Raw genomic sequence first — 21,748 nt, forward strand, 5'->3', positions numbered from 1 at the left:
TCACAACAGCACATTCCCCTCCGCCAAAATGCACATTTTGTGTCCAACTGCACACCCTGCATTCTCCATTCTAAATCTGCTACCCTTCCAAAGTAGTGCATCTCCTTTTCTTTTTCATTTTGACATATTTAGCCATGGCTGTAAGAATTAACATATAGCTTGTAACCAGCCCATAAAGGTGCAGAAGTGGAGTCTTTTAATTTATGGCCCAATGGCTTATGGTAGCCAAAAATGAAAGGCAAAGCTGCAATTCAGTTTTTCACCGCCATTCCCTTGCCTGTTTGCATTTGTTCCCAAGCAGGTGGAAAGCTCTTGTATAAATATATATTTTTTTAAAATGTGCAGTTCCTGATGCTTGTTCAGGAAACTGACTCACTCATATCTCCTTGCCCTATTTTTATAGTTGTGATTCACACTTTCAACAGAAAGAGAGAAAACAGCTCAGAAAAAGGCAGAGAAGAGGCAAGAAGAAGAAGTTATCCAGGGGTTTGGCTACGCGAGAAGTTTCTGCCGTAAATAAGCCAGTGCAAAGCCCCAGAGGAATGCTTGTTTTGCTTGAAAGGGGGACGCCTTCTTCAGCCAAGCTTATTTCTTGGTTCAGGAAAAGGGGTTAATCTAAATCAAAGTGAGACCCTCTGGGATCAACTTACAAGTGTCTACAGAGGAGACCAAAGCACCTTCTTCTTCTCTCCTTCCCCCACCCTTTCCCTTTTTCGAACTGTGCTTTAAATTTAGCTGTCTGCAGGTTTTGCACTTGGGAAAAGTGTTTGAATGCTCACTCCAAGATACGCCACCTCACACACACACACCTCAGCTGAAGACCAGGCAACGGGATATGAGAGAGAGAGAGAGAGAGAGAGAAGGAAATGATAAGCTATTAAGAGCCATGCTGGATCAGGCCCACCTAGTTTGGTATCCTACTTTTACAGTGGTCAACCAGATGCCCGTGGGAGGCCTGCAAGAAGATTGTGAGGTCAACAGTGATCTCCCCAGTTACGAGTCCCAGGAACCAGAATTTAATGGGGGGGGGAGCATAGAATCATAGTATTGTAGAGTTGGAAGGGACCATGCAGGAATCATTTGTCAAAATGTGAAGAAAGCCCGTGTTGCAGGAGAGAAAAGTCCAACTGAACAAAGCCTCCCTCCCTCTCCTGGAATCCCATGCTCTGGAGTCATGGCAGGCATGGGTGCAAAGACAGATAAGAATATGAGACGAGACAGAGCAAAGACTACTCTACATATGCAATCGCTCTTCAGGGTGAGCACTGGGAGGAGGAATCTGGAGGCCCCAGTGACCCCACACATGATATGCTTGAAATACGGTACCATTTGTATCTTGTGATTTCATTTTCCCTAAAAACAAACAAAAAGGTAAAGGTACCCCTGACCGTTAGGTCCAGTCACGGACGGCTCTGGAGTTGCGGCGCTCATCTTGCTCTATAGGCCAAGGGAGCCGGCGTTTGTCCGCAGACAGCTTCCGGGTCATGTGGCCAGCACGACTAAGCCGTTTCTGGCGAACCAGAGCAGCGCACAGAAACACCGTTTACCTTCTCGCCGGAGTGGTACTTACTTATCTACTTACACTTTGATGTGTTTTCGAACTGTTAGGTGGGCAGGAGCAGGGACCAAACAACAGGAGCTCACCCCGTCGCAGGGATTCGAACCACTGACCTTCTGATCGGAAAGCCCTAGGCTCTGTGGTTTAGACCACAAGCAAGCAAGCAAGCAAGCAAGCAAACAAAATGTAAGCTTTTGAGCTACTTGATTGTTAACACAGTAACGTTAAAGCACGAAATCAGCATCTTTTTCCATTTGCATCTCACTTTGTGGGGATGCTAATCCTTCACCTCCTTTTGTAAACAAGCACTTGTCAATCTGTTGAAATAATTTCAGCCTGGTGAAATAATAAAGGGGGGAAAGAACAACAGCCCAGCAACCAGGAACCCTTCCAGAGAGGCAGGCAGGAAGTTCATGGGAGCTTTAGCTAATCTTCAGAAAAGCAAGCTCCATGACTCCCTTGTCACTAGCTGCTCCTTTCATCTATTCTTTATAAGGAATCCATTGAACTTTAATTAATATTAAAAAAAAAGGTCTGGGTTTCATCAGATTTCAATGTGACAGACACCACGCTGCTTACTAAAAGCTGTACGAAGCGCCAGGATGGTGAATACAGTGCATGAAGCTTCTGGCAGAAGAGTCATAGCAAATGATCAGGACATTTTGCATTGAAAATGATCCCCATATAAATGCTGGGTCCCTACAAATGGAAACACCGCTCTTTGACAACAACACTTCTCGCTGCCGCAGTTGTGCAATGAGCCAGGTCTCCAGTGCAAACCAGGATTGGCCTAGCAGATGTTTTCGGAAGCTATCCACATCATGCCCTATTGCATCATCCCAGCTAGAGCAAGCGTGGGGAGCCTTTTCCAGTCTGGGGGCCGCACTCCCTCACATATAACATTCTGGGGGCCACAGGGTAGCAGTGGGCATGGCCAGGGGCCAGAGTAAGTGAGGCAACAGAAGTGAGTCTTACCTTCGCCCAGTGGCTACACTCCAGCCGTGCAAAAGTCAGAGGTGTTGACATCCACACATCTTTCCAGCATCCGTCAAGCCAAGAAAGGAGCATCTGCACAGTTCAAGGACACATTGCAGAAAGGAAAAGGTTTTAAAAAAGGTAAATGACCGTTGGATGGTTAAGTCCAGTCAAAGGTGACTACAGGGTGCAGCGCTCATCTCACTTCAGGCTGAGGGAGCCGGCGTTTGTCCACAGACGGCTGTCCAGGTCATGTGGCCAGCAGGACTAAACCGCTTCTGGTGCAACAGTACACAAGGAGAGGACAGAGGTGGGACAGTGGTGGAGTGCTGTGGATAAAAGAGGAGGGGCCAGGGGTGAAGCATGTCTTGCGTCTGTGCGATGCTGTTGCACTGAACTGGCAAGACAACCTCCAAATGTCATTGGATGCTGACCAAGGCAAGGATCCCTTCTGTGTGGCAATGTTGGGAGAACTCTACCAAGCGTGGCCTTGAGTCACAAGAGAAAGACTACAAGGGCTGGGAGAAGGCAAGGTTCTCTTTACATTTCAAAAGAAAAGAAAAGAAAGGCATCAATGGAATCCAACCTGCCCTGGCATCTTTGATGTCCACAGAACCCATAGATCAAAGCCACTTCCCAAAACTGGCACTGGTTCCTGAGTCTCCCCCAACCTGTTCTAACCATCCAACACTTAGCATTCATAAAGGACAGTTGACAGATTGACAGGCTGTCATTAGAAGGCACTGCCCACTGCAGACCAAACATTGGCACATTGGTTTGCTGCTTTCATCCAAGGAGCTCAAGCCAACGTCCATGGACCTACCTTCTCCATTCATCGTCATGGCCACCCTGTGTGGTAGCAACTTCGTGGCTGATTGGAGATTTTGACCCCTGTCTCCTAGGTCCTGGTCCAACCCTCTCACTACGAACCCAAAGCAACTCTCAAATGTGCATATGTAGTGAGAAGATCTGAGCTTCAGGCGTGGGAAACAAATGGCCAGTTTCTGCAATCTCCTTTGGACTTGTATGGCTTTAAAACTCACTATATAAAGCTTAATTGAATGATGGGGCCTTTGCTATATCTGGTAAGCATTGGATCAAGGGCTTTATCCCTGCTATCGATTTCCACGGTGGTGTTCAAAACTCTTTGTGAAAGGATTAATTTTTTTTGGGGGGGGGGGGTGACTTGCTTCTGTCCCTCTGCACTTCCCTTGGCTGATTTAATCTCCATTCCAGAGGATGATTTCATAATCTAGTGTAGTGCTTTATGACATCTCTGTGACAATCTAGGGTAGAGACAAGCACCAAATAAATAAGGATATATAAGGAGATATGTGGATTTTTAACATTATATAAGTGAGGGTTTCAGCCTCCCGATTGCTTAACAACACCAACATAATACCGCCTTCTTTATTCTAAAATAAAAAGCTGAAATGAAGGAAGCTTAGGAGAAAACTAGAAGTGTGTTCCCATTCTGGTTGGAACATAGGAAGCTCCCTTATACTGTTGGTCCACCTAGCTCAGTATTGCATGCACTGACTGGCAGCAGCTCTCCAGAGTTTTCAAACAAGGGTCCATCCTAGTCCTAACCGGAGGTGCCAGGGATTGAACCTGGGACCTCCTGCCTGAAAAGCAGAGGCTCTGACACTGAGCTACAGAATTTGCCAAGTAGCAACACAGGAAGCTGCCCCATACCGAGTCACACCAATGGCCCACCGAGCTCTACAACAGCTTGGCTTGGTTCCCCAGTATTTCAAGGAGGGAGCAATGAACAAATAAAAAATGAATTGTATGCTGAAGATGCTCCTCTTTACCCTAGCTTTTGACTGTGTGTGTGTGTGTGTGTGTGTGTGTGTGTCTATTCCCTTGACTGTAGTTAGTTAGTTAGTTAGTTAGTTAGTTAGTTAGTTAGTTAATAAATACATACATAATAATAGCGGCCATGTGAATAAAGTTTTCTCCTACCACTAGCTATTTTTCTATGAAAGGTCTGTGGGGAGGATGTTTTCTTCGATCTATTCTCCCTGAATGCCTAATTATTGCAGTTCTAGTCCTCTTTGTCAAAACTGAAGCTTATCTCACTTTACTTTTGGGGGAAATGGCTACTTTGGTAACTTTTTGCAGGTCCACACCATACATTTAAAGCTTGTGTCTCTCACCTCCCCAAGAATCCTGGGAACTTTAGTCTCATAAGGATGCTTGGAACTGTAACTTTGTGAGTGGAAACTACAGTTCCCAGGATTCTTGTGGGGGGAGCAATTTGCTTTAAATGTGCATCAGATGTGCTTTGAATGCATGGTGTTGATCTGCCTTTAAATTTCTCCTCTTATCTTTTCATGTTAACAGGAGTAATGCTTCATTCTGTCACTAGATGTCACTGTTAGCAGCTAATCTTTTGCCTAAGGAGGACTGTGTCCTGAAATAGCAGTTTTCTGTCATGAGGTGCTGCTGTTTGCTGTGTGGCTTCAGCACATAAGGATTCCTTCTGTGTTCTGGCAAAAGAAGAGGAAGTCTCCTTTTCTCAAAGTGTGCTGAAAGGAGCTGCTAGGCTGCAGCTGTAGGCCCACATCAAAAAGGCTGCTTCCATCCAGCCCCGAACCTGCTGTCCGTGCATTAGCATAGACATCTGAGACAGGAAACCTTTCAAAGATCTACACATGAAGGTTCCCTTGGGTCCTGGAGCTCTGGCTGAGAAGGCACCCGTTTCTCAGATATGGGTGCTATTGGGAAAAGCCATGTGACAGTGAAGGTGGGGGGGGGGCAGAGAAATAGCCCTACATCCCCTTTCCACAAACTTTGCCCTTTCATGCAATTAATGCCACACATGAAAAGGGGGAGATGTGTGCACATCATGAGAGATTCTACCCACAGTGGATGCATAATTAAGAGCAGAAACCATAGATCTAAGCTCCCAACCCCAGCTAGACAGACCACATGGCCATCGCCCATGCATGTGGATTGAGGAAGCTAAAAAACAAAAAACAAAAAACCCTTCCAGTAGCACCTTAGAGACCAACTAAGTTTGTTCTTGGTATGAGCTTTCATGTGCATGCATGTGCAGATACACTGAAACAGAAGTTACACTTATATATAGTGAGAGTGGGGAGGGTATTACTCAGAAGGGTGGTGGGAATGGGTGATTGGCTGATAGGTGTGGAAAACCTGTTGACAACCGTTAACGACTGCAATTGGTCTTACAGGAAAAAGCAAGGGGTAAGATGGCTAAAGATAGCTTTGTCATGTATAATGAGATAATAATCCAATGTCTCTATTCAGACAAGGTCTCTCCATGGTTTTAAGTTTGGTAATGAGTTGCAATTCAGCAACTTCTCTTTCCAGTCTATTTCTGAAATTCCTTTGCACTATGACAGCTGCTTTGAGATCTTGTATAGAATGTCCTGGGAGACGGAAGTGTTCTCCTACTGGTTTCTCTGTCTTGTGATTCCTGATATCAGATTTATGTCCATTTATCCTTTGGCGTAGGGTTTGGCTTGTTTGATTGCATACACAATGTTAGAAGATGAGCAATTAAATAGGCCTGAGATGGTATGTTTGATGTTGTTGGGGCCAGTAATGGTGTTGTCCAGGTGTATGTGGCAGCAAAGTTGGCATCTGGGTTTATTGCAGGCTCTGGTACCAGTGACCATGTTAAGTCCTGTTGTTGTATTATTGTGGGTGAGGAGTTGTTTAAGATTGGGTGGCTGTCTGTAGGCGATGAAAGGTCTTCCTCCCAGAGCTTGAGAAAGAGAACTTATAAGAGAGTTCCCAGAATCACAGCCTCCTGTTTCTTGTTTTTTGTTCCCCTGTCTTTTGTCTTTGGAGATTTCTCTCTTGGCAAGCCTGATACCCGATGTCAATGCTTTAATTTCATTCCCAGTCCTGTCTGAGCCTTGTGGATTACTGCAGGCTACCCTCCATCCGACGTGTGTGTGTCATCGAGTGCCCCTGTAGTATGGAACCAATACAAATTATTACATTTTTTAAGATCAATACTTCATTGTCTCTTTTCTGGGAGCCTCGCGGAGAGCTCCGCTTTATATGTGTCGGAAGACACCGAGCATTTATATGGAAGCTGGCAACGGTTTGGAGTGCCTTTTGGCAGGAGAAGAAACAGCTGGTCCCATCAAAGTGATTGCATTCTTGGGCATTAAATTAGATTTGGAGAGAATGTAATGAAGCCTGCCTGGGGATAAATTTTATAATCCTAGTGGGTCCGTAACTCCAATATGTCAAGCCGGTAAGGTGTGCTTAAAGGAGTCCTGTTGACTTCAGCCACTTATCACTTGAACTTTGGAGGTAGAGATAGAGTCATTGAGGTAAGATGGATAATTCCATTCTGACTTTGGCTTCTCCACGCTACAGAAACTATTGGTATAATGCTGAGTAATTAGTCACCTCCCTTTTTCGCCACCGGGTACAATTTTGTCGAATCCCCGTACATCCGTTAAATACCAGATCAAGTCAACGCAGCCAATGCCCAAATGAATTATTTATCAGTCTGCAATTGGCCAAGCACCGTTTTCCGGGATGCATTTTCAAGAGTTATATAGCAGAGTGGCATGTAGTGCAATAGAAAACAAAGGGAACTCGAGAATGTGTGAGTGGGCACCTTCCCCCACCCCCCAAAAAAGATGCACAGAGAGATAGATGGGAGCCAATTAGAATTCGCATCAAATCTCTTCTCTAGTATAATTCAAAGAAAATTTGGGCATCCTGCTAAATAAAGAAACATCTCTAGAAGCTTTCAGGGGGATAATACAAACAGTTGAACCTTATTAATACTGAGATATCAAGACAGCATTGGCATATCTTGGTGGCAAGCTATCACCTGTATCCCTTATATTTGATCGTTGGTTCCTCCATGATTTATTTTATCTTTTTGCAAATATTTATATGTTAAGGAATAAAAGTATTATGGCAGTGAAGAGCATAAAATCAACCAAAAGAATTATATTGTTAAAATGAGTTCACAATACATTTAAAAATCACACACACACACACACACACACAGGTGAAACTCGAAAAATTAGAATATCGTATCGTGGAAAAGTCCATTTATGTAAGCAATTGTTTTCATTAGCTACTGGAGTTTAATATATGAGATAGACTCATGACATGCAAAGCGAGATATGTCAAGCCTTTATTTGTTATAATTGTGATGATTACGGCGCGCAGCTGATGAAAACCCCAAAGTTGAAATTGTTAATTTGGGGTTCTGTACACCATAATCATCACAATTATAACAAACAAAGGCTTGACATTTCTCACTTTGCATGTCATGAGTCTATCTCATATATTAGTTTCACCTTTTAAGTTGAATTACTGAAAGAAATGAACCTTTCCACGATATTCTAATTTTTCAAGTTTCACATGTGTGTGTATATATTATTTAATTTTAAAAGTATAGAGTTATAACAATACAAAAACAATACAATATACATATACATATCCATATTTGGAGATTTCTCCAAATCTCTAGACTTCCCACCTTCCCCTCTATGGGTCCTATTATAAACCTTTTCAACTGCATATTATTTCATCATCCCAATTTTATGACTCTCCATTTTATCCATAATATCTTCTGCATTACAAGTGTTATTGCAGTCCTACTAATGTTTTCATCTGCTTACAGTGGTCTCTCAAGTAAGTTATATTTCCTCCCCCATTCTTTATTGAAGTTTTGGACTTCTTGGTTCCTGAGCTTTCCGATCACTTTTGCCATTTCAGCATAATCCAACATCTTAGTTTGCCATTCTTCTCTGGTTGGGACTTTGTCTTCTTTCAATCTCTGGGCTAGTAGCATCTGTGCAGCACTTACAATTCCTGATAAAAAAGCTTCTGGTTTTTTAATAAAAGGTATTTTAAACATTTTCCCCCAATTCGTTAAATTCATTATATACCGGTATCATTTCCCAGAATGCTTTTGTTACCTTGCACATCCACCACATATGATAAAATTCTTTACATTTCCAACAAATATTTGTACTTGTCTTATCCATTTTTGCTAGTTTACTAGGAGTCCAATACCACTGGTACATCATTTTCATATAATTTCTTTCAACATACAACATACGTTTTCAAGTCAGTTTTCTGAAAGCTGGATATTATGCCCCAGATCCCTCACCCAGTGTATCATTACAGATTTAATCTATCCATTTAATATATAAACACAGGTGAGTGTTAAGCATGTGCCTAAATACCAAGGCAATAGATTCCTGCATTCCAACAATGAGCCAGGGTGACCATACTAATGGCTCTGTACTTATGATGAACTTCAGGACATAAGGTAAACGTCAATAATTTTCTATCAAAGCCACACCATTCCATTCTGTTCTGAACATCTCGTCACTCCTGATCAAAATGTTTATCCCTTGCATTGATCCCCAGGAATCCAATGTGTAAGTCAGGAAATCCACATATAGTCCTGGGTAGCTCTTGGATAGATACAAGTGGAGATACAAGCGGAAAGAAATCAGGAGGGTAGATGGAGTTTCTAGAATGGAAAACCTATGATATCAGCAGCCCACTCTCAAGTACAATGTGCATTTAGAGGCAAAATACAAGATTGTTCTTGCAATCTAAGTAGGAGGGAGAACAGCATGTCAGTTTCAAATGCCAATCCTGGCACAACTGAACTGGCTGCCAATTAGTTTTCGGGTTCAATTCAAAGTGCTGGTGTTGACCTCAATACCTTAAGGACTGGCTCTCCCCATACAAACCGACCCGGACCCTGCACTTGTCATCTGAGGCCCTTCTCTACATTCCCACTCCTTGAGAGGTTTGGAGGGTGGCAACAAAAGAATGGGCCTTTTCTGTGGTGGCTCCCTGATTGTGAAATGCTCTCCCCAGAGAGGCTCACCTGGCACCATCATTGCATGACTTTAGATGCCTGGTGAAAACATTCCCCTTAATAGCCTACGGCTATTAAGAGGGGCATGGGTGGTGCTGTGGTCTAAACCACACAGCCTAGGGCTTGCCGATTAGAAGGTCGGCAGTTCGAATCCCCGCGACGGGCTGAGCTCCTGTTGCTCAGTCCCTGCTCCTGCCAACCTAGCAGTTTGTAAGCACGTCAAAGTGCAAGTAGATAAATAGGTACCACTCTGGTGGGAAGGTAAATAGCGTTTCCGTGTGCTGCTCTGGTTCGCCAGAAGCGGCTTTGTCATGCTGGGCACATGACCTGGAAGCTGTACATCGGTTCCCTTGGCCAGTAAAGCGAGATGAGCACTGCAACCCCAGAGTCGTCCGCAACTAATGTGTTTCTAATGTTTTCTAATGTGTTTCTAATGTTGTACACCACCCTGAGATATTTTGATAATGGGCAGTATAGAAATTGGAAGAAGAAGAAGAAGAAGAAGAAGAAGAAGAAGAAGAAGAAGAAGAAGAAGAAGAAGAAGAAGAAGAAGAAGCCAGGCTGAATTCAAGGTGTTGGTCCTGGCATACAGTTTAGGACCAGGATACCTGATAGATTATCTCACCCCATATACACCCAATTGATCACTACAGATAATCATGTCCTACTAGGACCTTTCAAGAGGTCTGTTCCACACAATACAGAAATTTAGCCTTTAGAGTTGTGGCACCTATCTGTTAAATTATTGGTCCTGTGTTGGTCTCTGTTGCCTTTTGCAAGCATACTGAATATGCTATTCTTTCAACATCAGGTTTTTTTCCCTCAGCCTCTGCATCTGCATTGCAATTGTTTCAAGATGTTTTTATTGTTTTATGGCTTGTGTGTTTACCTTTGGAAGGATGGGTGGGATAATGATGATGATGAAGAAGAAGATTGTGTCTTCCCCAGTCTTTGGGTGTTTTGTACAGACAGGAGTAATCTTTAGCACACAAGCATTTGGAAAGCTAAGCTTTCATGAACTGGAAGGACAATGGGGAGGAGGAAGACGATCCCAGTGGGGAGTGCAGCCATGACCGGGACCCAGCAGGGCATGCTGGGGATGGGGAAGGAGATGTTAGGGTTGCAAAAACATACACACAGGATGACAGAGGACCCCTCATCCAAACGAGAGAGGCTCTCATCTTCAGGGCCAAGGCAGGCTCTGATGCAGAGGGAGCAATGGGAGGTACTGCCTGGGAAGCTGAGGCTGGCAAGGAACCACAGCCTAGGTGGGTCTCATTAGCTCTGGGAGAAGGTGTGTGAGTCCTCAGCTGGAGAAGGCTCAGAACAGGTGAGGGTCATCTGCCTCCTCAAGCCCAGATGCTCCAATCAACATGCAAGGTACAAGGTACACTTCAGCAGGGCTCCGCTTTGATGTTCCAGCACCTCTATGGGACTGTGCTTTTGGTTTGTCTCTTGACTGTGTTCCCTGGCTGCTAGAATTTGGACTTGGGTTTCCTGAATTGACATTGGACTGCATTTCCTGATTGTTGGACTTTGTGTGGCTTGATCCCCAGAACATGTTTCCTGACTGTTAAACTTTGGACTTGACATACTTTATATGCCAGCAGGACTTTCTGCCAGGTAGGCTGGGGATTCCGGGCACCAGTGTGCAGAGCTGGGTAAATTAATCAAAGCACCAGATTCTGCTGAAGTTTTGTTCGTTTGGCTTCTTTCGTCATCAACCTTTCTTACTGTAAATGGGTAGCAGGATGTACTTACAGGACAATTGCATGTTGGAGTCTAACTCCAGTATGGCAGCAGAGGAAACCTCAAGATGCGTAATAACCTACAGTTATTAAACTGGTCATTTTTCTAGAGCAGGGTGTGATGATCCTACTTTTCATTCATTCAGTTAAAAATATATATTCAGGCTGCTTGTGAGCAAAATTACCAGGGGGGCATACAACAACGATGATGAAACACTAATATAAAACACAGAATTGTATTTAGAGAGGGGTAGAGATAAAGCAGGCCCACAGTATTAAAACAAAAACAAAAAACTGTGTAGCAAATATGCTAAAAAATTCATGTTTTAAATTGATTTGACCGGTCAAAAGCCAAGATTAGCAAAGATGTCTTCATCTGGCAACAGAATGGCATCAAGCCTGTGGGTGATGGGGGCTAGGGTGCTGTGAAGGTACTAAAAGGTAAAGGTAAAGGACCCCTGGCAGTTAAGTCCCGTCACGAACGACTCTGGAGTTGCACTGCTCATCTTGCTTTACTGGCCGAGGGAGCCGACGTTTGTCCACAGACAGTTTTTCCGGGTCATGTGGCTAGCATGACTAAGCCACTTCTGGTGAAACCAGAGCAGCACACGAAAACACCATTTACCTTCCCGCCGGAGCGGTACCTATTTATCTACTTGCACTGGCATGCTTTCGAACTGCTAGGTTGGCAGGAGCTGGGACCAAGCAACAGGAGCTCACCCCGTCGCAGGGATTCGAACTGCTGACCTTCCGATCGGTAAGCCCTAGGCTCTGTGGTTTACACCACAGCGCCACCCGCGTCCCGTGAAGGTACTAGTATGCCTCAATCAATCAATCAATCAATTGATTATAGAAAGATTCCCATGAGTCCAAAGTGCCCACTCAGAGAGGAGGGTGCCCACTGTGTCTCTGATGAGTCTGTACCCTGGCCTGATCTCCTTCCAGTCTCCACTGGAATCGGAACAGTTTGTTTCTGGGCAGTGACTCATTGTTAAGAAACATAGAATAGTTTCAAAAGCATTTGAAGAATAACGGAAAAGCACTTCATTAGCAATTAGCTGCTTCACTTTAACAAGCATTTTAAGAGTCATCATTAGCAGGGGGAAGCCATTATGGCTTTATAATTGACAGGCGCAAATGGCAGGCTCAGAGCTGTTGGAGGGGAATTAACATTTGGGGGGCTAATCCATTGTTTGTTCACTTCTTGCAAGCTTTTGTAACTCATAAGTGGAGGTGCTGAGAGAATTACCTGGCTACACTGATGTACTGAGTGGAGAAATGGATTTCTTCATATGCCACTACATACAGATGAATATTGTCTACAGGAATGTAGTAGGAGAACAGGAGGGGAAGGGAAACAAATTCCTTCTCCAATCTGCCCTGTGTGGTGTAAACTGGATGCAGAGAAGTGGGAGGCAATCAGTGTACAAAATGTACTTCACATAACTTGCAAAAAGTCAAAAGTTCAGTAGAACTTACGGAAGAGTATTCATCGGCACAGACTCTGAAGGATTGCAGAATTCCTGATTGCATGGGCAGAGCGTACATAGGATCTGAAAACGTAGCTAAAGGCTGAGAGCAGTGGATCTGATGTGGGTGATCCAGCTGGCCCTTCCATGCAAGTTCAGTGCACACACTCATGGTGTGTGCACAAAGCTAACGTTTCTGAATGAGAGATTTGTGGTAGGTATTAATGCAATGTCTTTGCAGAAGTGTCCACCTCCCCTGCAATGCCAGCCTATTGATGTGGCATTGAAACTTGCTTGTGTTGGTATGGCCCTGCACTTTCAGTTGGACTATCTGTAACTTCGGCAAACAGTCACAGTTCATGTAGTCCTATTGGTAAATTTTATTCACTGCCATTATGCCCACAGGAAGTGGCTCCTATCTACATTTTAATACTGAAATAGCAAGCAATGCAGTTGAAATGGAGATTAGTTTAATGAAGTTGTACTGCATGTCTTTACATCAATAGTTCTCTGCATTATAAATAGGGCATTCAATGAATACAAATTCTGTCTATTTACCCTCGTATGAGCTGAGCAATTAGTACGAGAGTATTAAGAAAAGGCATCATTTCGCGCATTTCATTTCATTTTGCAATTAGACGGAAGCCACGTTTCAGTGATGTGGGTGATACCCAACTCTGTTTTCTAATTTTGATTTTGTGTTTGCTTTGGAAACTGAGACTTAAGAATGACAATCACAAAGTCGGTTGTTGTTGTTGTTGTTGTTTTAAAAAAACAGATTGGTGCCCACGTCACACTCGAGTAAAGCACCCAATCACTTACATGGGAATAAAGGCTGTAGAGGTAATGAAACATACACATGACATGTAAAGGTAAAGGGACCCCTGACCATTAGGTCCAGTCGCAGACGACTCTGGGGTTGTGGCGCTCATCTCGCTTTACTGGCATAGGGAGCCTGCATAAAGCTTCCGGGTCATGTAGCCAGCATGACTAAACCACTTCTGGCGAACCAGAGCATCACACGGAAACACCGTTTACCTTCCCACCGGAGCGGTCCCTATTTATCTACTTGCACTTTGATATGCTTTTGAACTGCTAGGTTGGCAGGAGCTGGGACCGAGCAACGGGAGCTCACCCCATCGCAGGGATTCAAACAATCCACCTTCTGATCGGGAATGCCCTAGGCTCTGCGGTTTAACCCACAGCGCCACCCGCAAATACACACACACATATACACATATGCAACTGTGATAAGTAGTCTACCCTGTGAATTGTCATTTAGTGAGACTGTTGATAATTCTGTAAGAGATCCCTACATCCTACCTATCTACACACACAATTACAAGGTTCCTAGAGGTAACCAGCTCAGGTCTGTATTGTAGATAGGCGATGGTGATGATTTTATCGCCCCTTTCCTCCAAGATGCTCCAAGCGCCCCCATGATTCTTCCCACAGTGTGTTAACATTTATCGGTACTTTGCAAGCGTTGTTCTGCCCTGTGTTGTTTCAAATACTTTTCATCTGCAATTGCAATGATTTTAAAGAAAGGTGCTTCATGATCAGGGTCTGGGAACGAAAGAGAAGAGAACTCCCTTCCCTTCAGCTTATTAGGCAGAAGTTCTCACATTCACCCAAGTTTTATACCTCTTATTAATTTTCACCATGTCCACTTACCTCCTTTTATATGAGCAACATATAAAATCCCCCATGGGCTGCTATGTCTGTACAGTCATACCTCGGGTTATGAACGCTGCAGGTTGCGCATTTTCGGGTTGCGTACCGCGCTGAACCTGGAAGTACTTCCGGGTTTCAGCGCTCGCACATGCACACCAAATTGTGCTACGCGTGTGTACAGATGCGGCGCTTCAGGCTGTGAACGCTGTGGGTTGCAAACGTGCCTCCCGCACGAATCTCTTTCGCAACCAGATGTATGACTGAGAGCCAGTGTGCTGTAGTGGTTAAAAGCAGTAGACTCGTAATCTGGTGAACCGGGTTCGTGTCTCTGCTCCTCCACATGCAGCTGCTGGGTGACCTTGGGCTAGTCACACTTCTCTGAAGTCTCTCAGCCCCACTCACCTCACAGAGTGTTTGTTGTGGGGGAGGAAGGGAAAGGAGAATGTTAGCCGCTTTGAGACTCCTTCGGGTAGTGAAAAGCGGGATATCAAATCCAAACTCCTCCTCCTCTTCTTTCAGATCTGATTTTATAAAACTTCTATGCTGTCATTCATCCAAGGTTCACAGAGCAGTTTACTATATGTGTGTGTGTGTGTGTGTGTGTGTGTGTGTGTGTGTGTGTGTAACTAACATAAACAATTAACCCCCCCCCCCATACACCCACTTTTAAAAGGTAATGGATTGTTTAATTGGTTGGGAAAAGACTAATGATTTTGCCTGGTATCTACTGTAAATATATGTAATGAAGGTGCCAGGTGAACTGCCCTGGGGAGAGCATTCCACAAGCAGGGAGCCACAGCAGAAAAGGCCCATTCTTGTGTTGCCACCCTCTAGATTTGTCGTGGAGGAGGGACATAAAGAAGGGCATCAGATGATGATTGCAGGGTCTGGATCAGTTCACATGGGTGTAGTATCTCGGAGATATGATATCTAGTATCAGAGGTGGTACATCTGTGAACACCAGTTTGAGGTGAGGGGCATTGAGCAGGAGAGTGCTGTTGGACACGTGACCTCTTTGCAGGCTTCCCATATGGCATCTGGTTGGCCACTATGGAAGCAGAATGCTAAGACAAATGAACCTTTGGTCAGCTACAGGAGAGCAGATTAGGTCAATTCATGCATGTCTAACTACAGCTATTAACCACGAGAGCTAAGAATGGAGCTCCTATATTCAGAGATGTTGTTGTTGTTTAGTCATTTAGTCATGTCTGACTCTTCGTGACCCCATGGACCAGAGCACGCCAGGCAATCCTGTCTTCCACTGCCTCTCGCAGTTTGGTCAGACTCATGTTGGTAGCTTCGAGAACGCTGTCCAACCATCTCGTCCTCTTTCATCCCCTTCTCCTTGTGCCCTCCATCTTTCCCAACATCAGAGTCTTTTCCAGGGAGTCTTCTCTTCTCATGAGGTGGCCAAAGTATTGGAGCCTCAGCTTCAGGATCTGTCCTTCCAGTGAGCACTCAGGGCTGATTTCCTTAAGAATAGATAGGTTTGATCTTCTTGCAGTCCATGGGACTCTCAAGTGTCTCCTCCAGCAACATAATTCAAAAGCATCAATTTTTCGGTGACCAGCCTTCTTTATGGTCTAGCTCTCACTTCCATACATCACTACTGGGAAACACCATAGCTTTAACTATATGGAACTTTGTCAGCAAGGTGATGTTCAGAGATAGTGAACTAAATTGATACCCCCCATCTCTATTGCTGTTGTTTAATACATTTTTGCACTGCCCTTCATCTCTAGTACCATGTAGGATTCCCCTATCTTTCCGCAGGGCCTGCAAGACGGAGCTGTTCCGCCAGGCCTTTGGTCGGGGTTCAGTCTGACTCATTTTCTCCTTGTATAAGATCAAGCACAAAGGAGGTTCCCAGCCCGCTCACAGGTGCTTATAATATCAGTGGAAACAGTTGGTAACTGCCTTCAGTTTTAACCTGAAGATTGCCACTTGTCCAGTTTTAATTTTAATTTTAATTTGTTTGAATTAATTGTGAAATGTATCTTCATTTATTGATCACTTGTTTTTATGCATTGTCTTATTTGTATGATGTTAGCTGCTCTGAGCCCAGCTTTGGCCAGGGAGGGCGGGATATAAATTTATTATTGTTGTTGTTATTATTTATTATAGTTGGAATCAATCTCCTTTCTTGTAATTTTAATCCATTGGTTTGAATGGTTTGAATGCAACCATCTGGAGTAGCAGAAAACAAACTTGCCCCATCTTCCATGTGACAGCACTTCAGGTATTTGGAGATAATAATAATAATAATAATAATAATAATAATAATAATAATAATAATAATTTATTTGTACCTCGCCCATCTGGCTGGGTCTCCCCGGCCATTCTGGGCGGCTTCCAACAAATAATAAAATACATTAAAATATCACAGATTAAAAACTTCCCTAAACAGGGCTGCCTTCATGTATTTTCTGAATGTCAGGTAGTTGTTTATTCCCTTGACCTCTGATGGGAGGGCGTTCCACAGGGCGGGCGCCACTACTGAGAAGGCCCTCTGCCTGGTTCCCTGTAGCTTTGATGCCCGCAGTGAGGGAACTGCCAGAAGGCCCTCAGCGCTGGATCTCAGTGTCTGGGCTGAACAATGGGGGTGGAGAGGTTCCTTCAGGTATACAGGACTGAGGCAATTTAGGGCTTTAAAGGTCAGCACCAACACTTTGAATTGTGCTCGGAAATGTACTGGGAGCCAATGTAGATCTCTCAGGACTGGTGTTATGTGTTATAGCTCTCATATCAACTCTCAGTCCTCTCTTCTTGAGGCTAAAGCTCATTTGCAGGTACAGGTGGGTAGCCGTGTTGGTCTGCCATAGTCAAAACAAAATAAAAAATTCTTTCCAGTAGCACCTTAGAGACCAACTAAGTTTGTTCTTGGTATGAGCTTTCGTGTGCATGCACACTTCTTCAGATACACTGAAACAGAAGCCACCAGATCCTTAAATATAGTGAGGGAGTGGAGAGGCGTATTACTCAGAAGGGTGGTGGGAATGGCTGATTGGCTGATAGGTGTGGAAAACCTGTTGACAACTCTTAATGGCTGCAATTAGTCTTGCAGGGAAAGGCAAGGGGTGAGATGGCTAAAGATAGCTTTGTTATGTATAAGAATCCAATGTCTTTGTTCAGACCAGGTTTCTCCATGGTTTTAAGTTTGGTGATTAGTTGCAATTCAGCCACTTCTCTTTCCAGTCTATTTCTGAAATTTCTTTGTATTAAGACAGCTACTTTGAGATCTTTTATAGAATGTCCTGGGAGATTGAAGTGTTCTCCTACTGGTTTCTCTGTCTTGTGATTCCTGATATCAAATTTATGTCCATTTATCCTTTGGTGTAGGGTTTGGCCTGTTTCTTGTAAGTCTAAGAATCGTCTCTGAGTCCCTTGTAAGAATGACAGTATACAAATGTAACCCAGAATGATATTCACTCAAAAAACAGGAAATTAACCAGGCAATTGTTTGTTTGTTTTCTGGAATACTGTACTACTTGAGATACCTTACAATGCATTTCTCAACTCACCGAACCTGTATTGACTGTGGGGGGTGGGGATGTTGCTCTGGTTGACAACATTTGTGTTGCAATGACTCCGAGCCAGCTGCCTTCGGAAAGCAAAATCAAGTCATGTTTGGGGAAAGACAGCTCTCATAATCTGCTGGGCTTGCATCCGCTAATCAGAAATTAAAATTTCATGCCACAAACAAAACTCCCAAACAACCACAATCATAACAAGGAAATAAAATCCGCTAATGATTTGTAATCGCAGGGAAGCGAGAGACTTGCGGTCCCGCCGTGTTTCATTTTTTGCTGCATTTGTGTTTGTTTGCATGGTACTTGTCAGTAGCAACTTGGCAGGTAGTAAGAGGGGCAGGATGGAAGAATGCAGCTTAAATTCACAGCAAATTCAAATTACTGAGTGTCTCCCCTACCAAATGTATAGCCTTCCCCCCCCCACACACACTACCCTACGACAAAATGAAAAGATTTCTGCACATGATAATTTAAGAACCTTTCCTTCTCCTTTCTTTTCCTTCACTCTCTTTTTGTCTTCCACTAGGATAATTGAAAGAGAAATCTGTAAAAGCAACATCCCTTGAAGTGAGTTGCTGTTGCTGCTTCATGCCGGTAAGAGGAAATTTAATTTTTCTCCTGCTTAATCTCTGTGCATTCTTTTCCGTCTTTGGAACGGCAAGCTTTTGTATATGCAATGTGTTTACTGAAGTGCAATTCCCTGAGGCGGTGTGTGCATGTGTGTGAGGTGTGTTTGGAGGTGGGAGGGTTTAAGATGTAATGAAAAGGTGTAATTGTGTGATATGTGACCTTTTCTTCTTACTTAAAACGGGTAATAACAGCATACATGGCTGTCTCAGAGGTGTTTTCTCTCAGCAAATTCTCTGCAATCCCACCAGAAGTCATACTGTGACAACCCCAGCATCACACATGGGGACTCCATTGGCTGATTTTCACAAACATGTCACACTGGATACTTAAACTGATGTCTTGACTGTTTAAAACTTTAAGCTTCATTATTTGGGAAGCAAAGAGAGGGAAATTAACATTTGGGTCTGAATTTCCACTCTTGTCTAGGAAGATTACTTGTGGAGCTACTCAAACTTTCAGCGGAGAGACTTTAGTATTTTTTCCACCTCAACTTCAGTGTACAATGTTGGTGGTTAATGCTAAATGAAATATTTCTCATAGGTTACTTCAGCCTTTGTTTGAAATAAGAATGAAAGTGCATACATGCTCTGTTTGGAGTAATTTTGCATTGTGTGGAAAACTCTTGCATGAGTTTTGGTGCTGAGGTGATGTCTTTTGAGATGAGTTTCAACCACTGAAATAGATTTGTTTTTAGCTCTGAGCGTAGGGAATTTAGTCATTTCACGGTGTCCATGTTCAAATTAATTTTGTTCCTATTAGTGCATTTAGACTTGGGGTTCATTTTGGAAGCCACTTATTTATACTGTGTCATAAGATCTGAAATGTACGGTCAGTGCATTAGCTTAGCATTGGCACGTAACTGATTTGTAAAACTTCCAGTTGATTAAACTTTGACAATTTCTTATTGTAAAGAACTATGGTATATCCCTTTCTGCTTTCCTGTTTTCATTTATAAAGTATAGGAGCACTTGTTTCTTCTTCAAAATTTGTCAGTTAACCTCCAGGGATAGCCTGAAGTAAATTTGTGACAGAAGTGGACAACTGAAATGGTAGCCACTGTGGTAGAACAACAATGCTGAAGTAATAGCTGACAGTTTCCCACCTTTAGCAAAAGAGCAGAAAAAAGTTTTGTCACCCGGGAAAAACATTTGTCTCAGCCTCAAAGTTGGGCCTGGCATGGCCTCTGTAACTGACCAAACATCTGACCAAATGAATTCTCTACTTAAATAAACATGGTGAGGCCTCTATGCTTGATTAGATATGGCAGCCATTTTGACCATTGCATTAGATATGGCAGCCATTTTGACTTCCAGCAGCTTCCGTTGGTATTAAATACTGCTGTTGGTTTGGGATTCACCTGCACACAATGGAAACCATGAAAGATGAACGAACATTTCCCTGTCTCCCTCAGCAAGTGAAATACGTGTGATTCTTGTGACAATTTCTTGTGAGCAGTAACAAAATATTCAAGTGCTTGGCTTGCACTTGGAAATTCTCCTCAGAGAACACCTGGGGTGTTCACCTGGCTCTCCTTACACTTTATGGTCTTCTTGGATGACTTCACAAGTTTCTTTATATAGATGATTTTTATTTATTTTCCATTTTATAATATACGTTCACATCATAACACTCCATTTTACATCCCTGGCTCTTTAGAGCCTGTCAACTTCCTTCCCTTGTGCCTGTTGGCTTTCAAAATTAACCTTTATATCATTGCATTTTGTACGTTTTCCAATTCTAATTACACACATTACCAAATAACTCAAAATTTAAATGTAGAAAGGTAGAAAATTTCTCATTACAAGTCTTCAGGCAACCCTGCTAGTGATGTTAATTGCTTACAATAATCTTTCAAATATCGTATAAATTTACTCCAATCCTTCTGGAATACTTCATCATGCAGGTTTCGGATCTTTCATGCCAGATTTGCCAGTTCTGCAAAGTCCATCATCTTCATCTGCCACTCTTCATCCGTTGGCACTTCTTGTTGTTTCCATTTTTGGGCTAAAAGAATTCTTGCTGCAGTTGTTGCACACATAAACAGTCTTTTATCTTCCCTTGGTATCTCTTCATGCACTATTCCCAATAAAAAAAAATTAAACTCATTCTTTATTCTTATTCTTTATTCTTAAAGTACAGTGGTGCCTCGCAAGACGAAATTAATTCGTTCCGCAAGACTTTTCGTCTTGCGGAAATTTCATCTTGCGAGGCACCGTTTCCCATAGGAACGCATTAAAATTTAATTAATGCGTTCCTATGGGGGGGAAAGTCCGGGGGGCCCTTCCGACCAGCTCCGGAGCCTCGCCCCCCCATGTTTTAAAGCTGCAGGGAGCGAACAGCAGCATTGCTGTTCGCTCCCTAAAGCTTTAAAACGCGGCGCCGTGCCATACAGGGAGCTGTAAAGGCTTACCTTTTTCTCCGGTCGGGAGGGGTGTTGTCCATGCGCTCCATCTTGGAGATCGCAGACATGCACAGTCGATCCAAGATGGATGCGATGGACAACACCCCTCCCGACCGGATAAAAAGGTAAGCCTTTACATCTCCCTGTATGGCGTGGCGCCGCGTTTTAAAGCTTTAGGGAGTGAACAGCAGTGCTGCTGTTCGCTCCCTGCAGCTTTAAAACATGGCGGGCGAGGCTCCGGTGCGCGGGGGGGCCGAGTGGGATCGCACCGCCATTTTGGATGGCCATGCACAATCCGACGCCGCTTCTCCCCACCGGAGCCGCGTCGCGCCGCGTTTTAAAGCTGCAAGGAGCGAACAGCAGTGCTGCTGTTCGTTCCCTGCAGCTTTAAAACGCGGCGCGGCGAGGCTCTGGTGCTTACAGTGGTACCTCGCCAGACGAATTCGTCTTGCGAAAAAGCCATAGATGAATTCGTCTCGCCAGTCAACTAAAATCTCGCAAAACCCTTTCGTTTTGTGAGTTTTTTGTTGTGCGAGGCATTCGTCTTGCGGGGTACCACTGTATTCTTTAACTCATTATATACCATTTCCCAGAAAGCATCTACCTCTTTACAAGTCCACCACATGTGGTAGAAACACTGGCGGAGGAAGAGGGGGGTGGGGGAGCGCACTGCCCCTGGCACCATGATCTCAGTGGGGTGCTTTCGCTGCCCTGCCCTGGACGTGTGCCATGCCCCTGCAGGTGGCACACCATGCCCCCAGGACATGTGTTACGCCTCCCGGGATGCGCGCCAGCCACTCCCCCGCCTGTTCAGCACCCCCGGTGCCGGAAGATGAAGCTCCACCACTGGGTAGAAGATACATCCTTCACAAGTTTCAACTAGTTTCCTCAAAGCTCTGCCATTCGCTCGACT

This window comes from Lacerta agilis, chromosome 10, assembly GCF_009819535.1.
Source record: "Lacerta agilis isolate rLacAgi1 chromosome 10, rLacAgi1.pri, whole genome shotgun sequence".
Classification (NCBI taxonomy): Eukaryota; Metazoa; Chordata; class Lepidosauria; order Squamata; family Lacertidae; genus Lacerta; species Lacerta agilis.